At 45.7% G+C, this 10,554-nt stretch overlaps 1 pseudogene; it reads left to right on the forward strand.

The window, feature by feature from the left end:
* Positions 1-370: 370 nt before the first annotated feature.
* On the forward strand, positions 371-483 carry LOC127217463 (uncharacterized; annotated as a pseudogene).
* Positions 484-10,554: the final 10,071 nt, after the last annotated feature.

A 10,554-nucleotide genomic window follows, 5' to 3' on the forward strand; every position in this document is an offset into this window, starting at 1 on the left:
ACTGAGCCTCCCAGGCACAGGCTACACTTGGCTAGGGCTGCTGTGTACACATCAAAACTTTTTCGTCAGAGACACGTCCACCCTGCTCTTAAAGCAACCCTGTTGATTATATCAGTCCCTCAGGTCACTTCAGAAACTCTTCCTTACCTAGAGTGACATCATCACGGGACAATTCTCAGTACCATTTAAGTTGCTGTTTGTTGGCCATCTGGGCCCTAGAGCCCAGGCAAATTCACCCACCAAATGGATCTTCATATCTGTAAGGAAGATTCGAAACCCAGGGCTCCTCATTGACCACAGCCCATTAATGTATGGCTTCTGGATGACTGTGGAGGGTCCTGTCATGAACCCAAGTTTTTAAATTATTTTTCTGCATTCACTCATTTTGCTGCACATATACTAAAAATTAGAACAATGCACAGAAGACTAACATGGCCCTTGAGCAAGGATGACATAAAAATGTGTGAGTCACTCCGAACTTTTGAAAAATCCCTCTTTTGTGTGTGGTGGTTGAACTCAGAGCCTCATGAGTGCTAGTCAAGACCACTACCAGTGGGCCACATCCCCAGCCATAGGCTACTTGTTCTTTAGGATGCATGACCAATTGCTTTGTCTTTTTGGCAGGTGATAATGAACACACATCGATTCATTTGTCATGCCCCAGGCCTCACTTTGAACATCTTGAGCATACTGAGCTGAGCAACAGGGACTCTTCAGTCCTTCTAAGGCCTGCAAGACGCCTTACCTTTATGTCAAGGGTCATCATTCCTCTAGATCTGACGTTCCTCTGTCTGTGCGTGGGCTTCCTCCCCTTTTCCTGTCTGAAAGCCCTGTCTCCTCTCTGCCTCTATACTCTCCCCGTAACCAACTAGGCTGGAAGAGTGGCAAGAGACGTGGATACAGAGTTTGTGTGTGTGTGTGTGTGGGGGGGAATAAACCTTCCTGTCTCTGAGCAAAGTATCCAGTATTGAATAGATTGGCTAAGACCAGTATCCATGATGAACATGTACAGTTCTGTGCCCAGTGCTGGGGTTCAAGGACAGATTTGGGTTGCTACTTTTCTTAATAAATTTAGTTACTCTGTGCTTGTTTGTTCTCCGCTTTCAAATTCTGTTGTTCCATTTTTAAGTTTTGGTTCCCCCCCTCATGCCCCACACATACAATGCCATTGTTCTGTTTTTATTTTTAGTTATTTAATTTTAAAAATTATTTTATCTTTACCATGTGTTATGAATATAGGTGGTTTGCCAGTATGTATGTCTGTGCAACAAATGCATGCTGTGCCTACAGAGGCCAGGAGAGGCCATTGAGTCCTCTGGAACTGGAGTTGCATATGGTTATTAACAGTCACATGGGTGCTAGGAATCGAACCTGTTTCCTTTTGAAAAGTAATCATTACTCTTAACTGCTGAACTTAACTGCCCAACTTATTTTATTCTTATTCAGGTGTATGAGTGTCTGTCTTTGTGTGAATATTTGCAGGCCAGTACAGAAGTCCTGAAGGTCAGAGGCATAGGATCGCTTAGAGCTGGAGTTACAGCTCTACACTGTGTTGTAGACATCTGACATGAGTCTTGGGAACTGAACTTCAATTCTCTAGAAGAGAAGAAGGTGCTCTTAACCACTGAGACAACTCTCCAGTGTCTCTGTTTTTATTTTTTAAAGTCTTATTTTGAATTGTGGTGTGTGTGTGTGTGTGCAGGTGCCCACAGATGCTAGTCGCCTGGAGCTGAAGTTACAGGTGTTTGTGAACTGTTCAGTATGGGAGCTGAGAACTGAATTTGGGTCCTTGGCAAAAGCTACAAGTGGTCTTAACCATTGCACCATCTTTCAAGAACTGAACATTTTCTAAGTCTGTAGTCTCCACCCTTGAGTACAGGATTACAGGCAAGCATTACAATACCCAGTTTGTGTAGTGCTGGCATGGAACCCAGGGCTTTATACATGCTAGACAAGCACTCTAAAACTGGGCTATATTCCCAGACCTTTCATTGTAGTTTTGATTTCCGTTTCCCCATGGCCTAGTGACAATGAACACCTTTTAATATGCTTCTCAGTCGTACATTTCTCTTCCTTGTAGAAATGTGTTGTATAGGGTGGGTAGTGATGGTAAACCTTTAATCCCAGTGCTCAGTTGGCAGATGTAGGTGGATCTCGGAGATTGAGGCCAGCCTGATCTACAGAAGTGAGTTCCAGGACAGCTAGAGCTACACAGAGAAACCCTGTCTCAAAATAAACGAATAGCAACATTAACAATAACAAAACTGCAAAGAAATATGTAGTCCTTTGTTCATTTCAACATCTGGCTGTTTGTATTTTTGTTGTTAACTTATAGGAGTTTATATGTGATCAACATCAGATCTATACCACCTTTTAATTTGCTAACCATGTAGCCTAGCCTTGGCTGGAACTTGAGATTCTTCCCCTTGCCTTAGTCCTCTGGGTGTTGGGACTACAGGATGTCACCCCCAGGCTTGTACCAGATATATAACTTAGCAGATACATGTGTACAAATACCTTCTCCCACTCTGTGTTTTTCCCCCAAGAGACATTGTAGGGTGTGTGCGTGTGTGTGAGTGTGAGTGTGAGTGTGAGTGTGTGTGTGTGTGTGTGTGTGTTTCTCTCTGTCTGTCTGTGTGCACAAGTGTATGAAACTAGAGATCAATGATGTCAGGTGTCTTCCTCAATTGCTCTCCCTATCTATCTATCTATCTATCTATCTATCTATCTATCTATCTATCTATGGACGAGGTCGTTCAGTGAACGCAGATGTCACTGATTCAGCTCAGTTGGCAGGCCAGCAGCCTGCAGAGATTCGTCTGTCTCTGTTTCCCCAGCAAGGGACTGCAGACTGCATGCAGTGCTAATGCTGACTTTTTACACAGGTGCTAGGGGTCCAAACTCAAGTCCTCTTTGCTTGTGGAGCAAGCAGTTTATTGACTCAGCTATCTTTCCAGAACTTACTTTTTTCTTTGAGACAGGCTGGCCTCAAACTCATATTCCCGCCTCAGCTGGGAATAGAGGAATGTTGTTGCCATGCCTGACGTCTTTTCATTTTCTTGGTAGAGTTCTGTTGTTTTCAAAAGGTTTAAGTTTGGGAGCTGGTAAGATGGTTCAGTGGATAAAGGTTTGATGACCTGAGTTCAATTCCCCAGGATCCAATGGAGGGAGAAAACCAACTTCTAAATGTCCCCTGACTTCTAAGAAGTGCATAGCAAGGCATACACACATTACCAACACTAAACAAATGAATGTGATATATATTAAACACACACACACACACACACACACACACACACACACACACACACTGGATTATTTGAGACAGGGTTTCTCTGTGTAGCCCTGGCTGTCTTGGAACATGCTCTGTAGATCAGACTAGATTTGAACTCAGATGCCTACCTACCCCTACCTGCCAAATTTTGAGGTTAACAGTGTGAGCCACCACACTCAGCTCTAAATAAATGTAATAATTTTAAATAGAAGTTTTAAATTTTGATGACATTTAGTTTATTTTTCCTTTTGTTTCCAGTGTGCTTTTGTGTGACATCTTAAGATTCTATGGCAATCAGTAACTACTTCTGAGATTTTGTTTTAATCTTTAAGTTATGTGGGTATATATCTGTGTATATATGTGCACAGAAGTGCAGTGCCCTCAGAGGATGGAAGAAGGTGTTAGATACCATGGGTGCTGGGATGTGGACTAAGAAGTTCTTTTGCAAAATCAGTACGGGCCCTTAACTGCTGAGCCATCTCTTCAGCCTCCAGTGAATAACTATTGAGTACATCCACATGCCAGAATCTGGGGATACCATGATTAGTATAACAAGCTCAGTCCCTGTCTTTGTGGCAATTGAGTTTAGTCAAAGCAGAAGATATAATCCTCAGGTTACTGCATGAATAACATGTCCGTTGTGAATAAGACTGTAAGAAGAGGCCCTGTGGCTGGGGATGTAGTTCAGTTGGTTGAGTGTTTGCCTGACACGCAGGAGGCCCTTGTCTCCATCCTGGCCTCCAGCACTCCATTTAACTAGGTGTGGTGGTGCATACCTATAACCCTAAGGAGGTGGAGGTAAGAGTATCAGAAGTTCAAGGTCAGCCACAATGTGAGTTTGAGGTCAGCCAGCCTGGAATGCATGAGACTGTATGGAAAATAAGAGGAGGGTGTGGAGGCGGCAGCAGCTGCCATTCTTGCCCAGGGTCTTGTGTGATGGGAGATGTCCCTTACACTACTCCTTACACTTGTGAATGAGAAGAAAGTGTGTAGTATTAATATGCTGAACAGGAGGGGAAATGCCTCAAAGACATTTTATAATATTTTTAAAATTAGCAAACAAACAAGGCAGTATCATTATAACATCCCTGAACAGTGTGTTTGGCAGATTTTTGTCCTCCTGGTGTCCTCTACCTTCTTGATACCTCTAAACACCCCTGGTAAGATGCCTCTAATCTCTTTTTCTACTTTCGTGTCCCTTGTATCCTTTTTTTTCTATCCCCCATCCTTCCTTATCTTCTATTTTTGCCTGTCTTAGTAACCTTCAAAGCTAAAAGAGGGAACATGTAAGGACATCCCAGGGAGGTTTAGGAGTGGCTGCTGAGGTCAATGAACAAGGGAGAGAGGCTGGTATTTCTGGTGAAGTAGGAATTCAGGAGATCAGATGAGCACCACTCTTGGCCATCCTGTTGGCTCACATGTTTAATCCCAGAACTTGGGAAGCAGAGCCAAGAGGATGTCTGTGAGCTCAAGGCCAGCCTGGTCTAAATATTAAATTCCAGCCATTCAGGGCCTCTGCCCCCCCCCCAAAGGACTGTGGCTCTTGAAGGGGGCAGCAAGAACTATGTGGCTGGAACAGAGTGAGTGGTTGGTTGGAACCCAAGTAGAGAAGAAATGACATGACTTTGGGAGAGAATGTAGGGTGGTGGCACTCTTCTGGGCATCATCCCAGTAAATACTGACAAAGAAAGCCATGGACCACTGTGGAAGGCCAGAGAGAAGTCTAAAGACGAGGAAACTGCTGAAGAAGTCAACTCAGACAAAGGTTGGATTTGACAGGTGCGAGGAACGAATCTGAATGTGAGTGTCACTTCAAAATTCGTATGTTGGATCCTAACCCACTATAAATCCAATACACTGTAACCCAAGGTTGTTGGCATTAGGTGGAAACAAGTTATGAGGGGTCAGTGCCCAGGAATAGGATTAATATCCTATAAAACAGTCTTCAGACCAAAACCTGGCCCCTCTGCCTCCACGTGTGAAGGCACACGGAAGGCACTGAAAGCGAAGAATGGGCCCTCAATAGACACCAAAGCAGGCTGCTTGTGCCTTGGCCTTGGTCTTTCTAGCTTTCAGAATTGTGAGCAAGACCTTCCTGGGCTTTTGTTTTGTTTTGTTGTTTTTGATTGATTGATTTTTGATTTTCTGAGACAAGTTCTCTCTAGAGGGCCTTGGCTGTCCAGGAACTACAAATATAGAGCAGGCTGACCTTGATTTTGTAGCTACACAGCACCTCTGTTTCCTGGGTGCTGAGATTCCAGGTGTGTGTCACTATTCATAGCCTGGACTTGTGTGTGTGTGTGTGTGTGTGTGTGTGTGTGTGTGTGCCCACGTGTGTCAGGGTTTCTTGTAGTCTAGGCTACTCTGATCCTCTTGCCTCCACATCCCAAGTGCTGGAATTACTGGCATGTACTGCCATGGTCAATTTATGAGTACTGGGGATGGAATCCAGGGCTTTTTACATGCTAGGCAAACATCCTACCAACTTCATTATACCTGCCCCCAATTTATCCCCCTTTTGTTTTCCAAGTGAGAGAAAAGGATTTTGCTATGCTGCTCAGGCTGGCTATAAACTCCTAGGATCAAAGGGTCCTACTATCTTAGTCTCCCCAGTTGATGGAAGTATAGGCTGGTGCCACTGTGCCTGACTCCATAAGGTCCATCTTGACAGAAAACAGACACAGCTCTATATTACAATGAATGAGATGAGGAAAGACAGGGAGGCTGGAAGCATGTTAGCCGGTGGGGAGGTGCATTTCCATAGATAAATAGGGGTAAGAAATGGAAGGCATGTAAAGCTTTATTCTCTTCAGCAATTTTCAGGCTTGGCTTGGACTCCAGTTTATGACTTCTCTGGAAACAAGATCTGACATATTTAACATTTGTTGGACGTTTTACAAAAGCTGCTTTTACAAGACTTGAACTTAATACGTAATCAAAGATGAGACACTGAGCTGAACCTTCCACCTCCACCTTCAAAGTGATGGCCTGTGCTACTATACCCAGCTCACTTGGTGGTGGAGGTTGAAGCCACATCCTTGTGCATGCTAAGCAAGCACACTACCGCCAGAGTTATTTACATAGCCTGTTTTAAAATATGGACATGGTAGCTCACATTTATAATGCCAAGACTCAGGAGGCTGAGGAAAAAGGTTTCCCTGAGTCTGACTGAGGCCCATGTTGGCTGACAAAGTGAGTTCCAGGCCAGTCTGTGCTGAGACAGAGACTCTACCTCAAAGCAAAAACAGGTGTGGAGAAATCAGAAAAAAAAAAAAACAGATGGGGTGTGCAAATCTGTAATTTCAGCACTTGGAGGTGGAGGCGGGAAGATCAGGAGTTCAAGGCTATCCTTTGCTATACAAGAGCCTTTTTCAAAAGTCCCCAAAGTTCCTAATAATACTAGTGGTGTATCTCAATGATGGAGACCCTGAATTCTACCCCAGCAGCAAATTAAAGTGTCCCCAGTGTCCCTTTTCATGAACATCTATTCCTCTAGCACATGTGGGAAATGACCTGTAATAAACATGAACTTTTTTTTCTGTTCTTTCTTTTGACACCGGGTCTCATGTAGCCTAGCCTGCCTATGAGCTCCCTAAGCAGTCAAGAACGACTTCTACTCATCCTACCTCTTCTTGGGTGCTAGGTTTGCAGGCATGTACTCCCATGCTAGGTTGATGCAGCACTGGGAAAGTGACTCAGAATCTCGTGTATGCTGAGCACAAGCTCCACCAACTGAGCTATGTCTCCAACCTTAAGGTGAAGCCATCTGAAAGTTGGGATAATGTATTTGACCTGCAAGCTCCCTCCTGAACCACTCTAGCAGATAATATAGTTTCACCACAAACCCTGCTGACCCCTTTCAGCTGTCTCCCATAGCTGGCATTGCCTGCTCCTCTGTGTCTAGTGTGCTGCATGCTATTGGCAGAGGCTTCGGAATCCGAAAAGCTCTTCCAGCGACAGTGTGTTGTTCCTGTTTACTGACAGGAGACTGCAACTCAGAGAGGTGAGCACTTTGCTAAAGGTCAGGAACCAAGAATCAGGATTTGAACTCAGGGTAGGTTGGACACTTTCCACTACACCAGTGGGTATGACTTTCCCTAGAATAAAGGGAGGGGTGGGGAGAGGAAACCTCTGGTCAGCTGCAATCTAAAGAGCTTCACATTGCCAGTTCTGTAAACGGGGATTCTAGGTAACCCTTGATGGAGTGGAGGGTGTGGAGCAGTGGTTCTCTACCTGGTGTCAACCCCTTAGGGGTTGCATATCAGATATCTTGCATACTGGAGGCTATTTGCATTATGATTCATAACAGTGCCAAAATTACAGTTAAGAAGGATGAGGAAGGCAGCTATGCTCACCACTATACTACCAATGCTACCATAAATGCCCTTCCCTGATAATGATATTGACGACTAAGTTATCCACCATCATCGAGCCCTCATCTAGTAGGTGATGGAAACAGAAGCAGACACCCACAGCTAAACCCTGAGCTGAACTGGACTCCAGATGCAGAGTGGGAGGACAAGACCAAGATACAGAAACACATAGAGACAGCTGACCTGAACAAGGAGGAGCTAACGGGCCCCCAGACTGATAGCTGGGAAGCCAGCATGGGACTGACTCAGGCCCCCTGAATATGGGTCTCAGCCAGAAGGACTGAGCAGTCTAAGGGACTCTGACAGTGGAACCAGGATGCATCCCTGGTGCACAAAAGGACTTTGGGAGCACATTCCCCACGGAGGGATATTCCCTTAACCTAGAGACAGGAGAGAAGCCCTAGTCCCTACTCCAAATGACTTGACAGATTTAGATGACCCCTACTGGAAGGCATCACCCTCCCTGTGGAGTGGGTGGGGATGGGAGGGGAGGGTGGCCGGGGGGCACGAGAGGGTGGGAGACAGGGAAAGAGGAAGGGAGGGAGAGGGAACTGGGATCGATATGTAAAATAAAAATAAATAATAAAAAAGAAAAAAAGAGGACGAGGTAATACTTTTATGGTTGGGAGATTACCACAACACCAGGCACTGTGTTAGAGGGTCATAGCATTAGGAAGGGTGAGAAGCACTGGGGTAGAAGGAAGATTGAAGGCATTGGCTCGTGGGAGTCTTCCCTAGCTGAAGTGTGAGTTTTCTTAAACTGTTGCTCTGGGGATACTTTTCTTGAGAGTTCTTCGCCCTCATTCCCCCTCCCCGCTCCAGCACAGCCATCCATCCTCCACGTGACCACCAAAGCGATTCCCTCAAATAGTATCATTTTACTTCTCTACTTAGAGACCTTGCCTGACTTCTGAGTATCTTGGCTAAATTCATCAGTGTGCTTCTTTTATGACAGCCTAGGAGCCCTTTGTGATCTGGACTCCCATTTGCTTTTCTAGTCTTAACATTAACCACTCCCCAGCTCCCATCATGCCAAACTGACTGGCAGTTCCTGGCACTTGGTACATCCACTAGCCAGCTCCCACTCATCCCCCAGCATCCCATACCTTCTTCCCTGGAAAGCCTTTGCTGTTCTTGTCCCTGGGTGTCAGGTCCTGCTTGCTTGCTTTGCAGCCTTCCCCCAACTCTCTCCGTTATTTGTCCCATCCTTGCTTTTTACAGTCTTTCTTGCCTGCCCTTGTCCAGCACCACAGTTTAATTTCACATCATCTCTCTAACTGTGTTTCTCAGGGACTTTACTCTTTCTCTTGGTGTGAGCATACCAGTGTTGCCTCCAAGAGCATACCAGAAATGCCAATGGCTTGATGCTAGGCACAGAGCATTTTCAGCATGGGATTGTGTCCTTTGCAGCCAAACCTCAATTTTACATGGAGGAGGTAGGCTAGGCCATATCACACTGATGAGAAAAATCTGTGGGAAAGAATAGCTAACGACAGGATCAACTATGGAAAGGCACTCTAAAGTCCTCCCTCCAGCTGCCTTCATCCAGCTGCGGGGTGATGCTGGTCTCAGATCCGCTAGTAGTAAAGATGTCTGCTTCTTACTTCTTCTATGAGACCACTGGTATAAGTGCCCTCTGAATGCTCCACACATGCCAATCTTCCCTGACAAGTGAGGAGACTGAAGACTCAAGCCATTTGGCAGGGAGGCTCTGTGGGCCAGCCCAACCCAGTTTGGCAACTGGAAATGGGGAGGTATGGAGCAGGGACTACACAGTCCGATATCACTTATCCAGGTTAAATCTACACAGTGGTCACAGGGAAAGGGGGCTTAGGCCATATGCTAGTGACACTTGACAGGATTTGGGAACTGCTCCCCCTCCCACCAGTCCAGAAAAGTTTATTTATAAGCAAAAGACAATGCCAGGTTATACCATGCCAATATGTTTAAGGTGCAGTCCTTAGAGATACCAGGTAGGCTAAAATAGCAGTAGAAAGGGTTTGGGTCATCCCGTGGGTAAGAAGAAACTAATGAGTTACTATAGGAAGGCGGGAGAGCTCCTAGCACATGAAAGACAAACAGGCTATGAGGTAGGGCCGGGAGGCCTGGATCTATGGGCTTGGGATAGGGTTTCTGGGCCGTTTTGTAATGACCCAGTTCTCCTTGCTATCCTAAGACGGAACTGAGAGGGCTGGGGAGCCCAACAGTCCCTGGATGTTACCATGAGAGCCTCCAGGGTGCCATTGTTTTCTAAAGGGGTTCTCTAAAGTAGGGCTGGGCTAGTCACCAAGTGCTTTTCCCTCCCCTCCAGCTGAGCCAACCAAGCCTCCTGTTGTCTGTTTAATTCATGCTACTTCTGAATGAGAGCTGTTTCCCCAAACCTTCAGATTCTACTTTAACAAAGTGTGGATGAGAACCAGGTGTGGTGACTGACATGGCTGTCATTTCAGCCCTCTTCCAACTCAGCTGGGTTGAGGAAAGCCCTGTCTCATAGAAAGGGCTTTCTACTGAGTGGGTGTGTCTAATGGGAAGATACAAGTTGAATCAATTACTGACTCACAACAAATCATGGAAATATAAATTTGATGGCTTTCCCTTATCATTACCCTTGGGCCTCACCACCCCCTCACCCCCCCCAGGACAACTCTTCTAGAATGAGACTTGTGCCTGAAGCCAGACCTGGATGGCAGAGATGAGGAAGCAGGGGAGTTGTGTGTTTCTAATCAGAGCCAAGGTGAAAACTCACTCCTTGGTGAATAGCTTCTGGCTATTTGCTCTGAGAATGGGGCCCAGAGCCTGCCATGGATCACTAACCTGAAGGGATTGATCGGCAGCCTCTTCCCTGCAAACATAAATAGGTCCCCCTACCCTCTAGTTAATAACAAAAAGGAGACACTCAAAGACAGC

Source organism: Phodopus roborovskii, unplaced genomic scaffold (genome assembly GCF_943737965.1).
Source record: "Phodopus roborovskii unplaced genomic scaffold, PHOROB, whole genome shotgun sequence".
In the NCBI taxonomy this organism is placed as follows: Eukaryota; Metazoa; Chordata; class Mammalia; order Rodentia; family Cricetidae; genus Phodopus; species Phodopus roborovskii.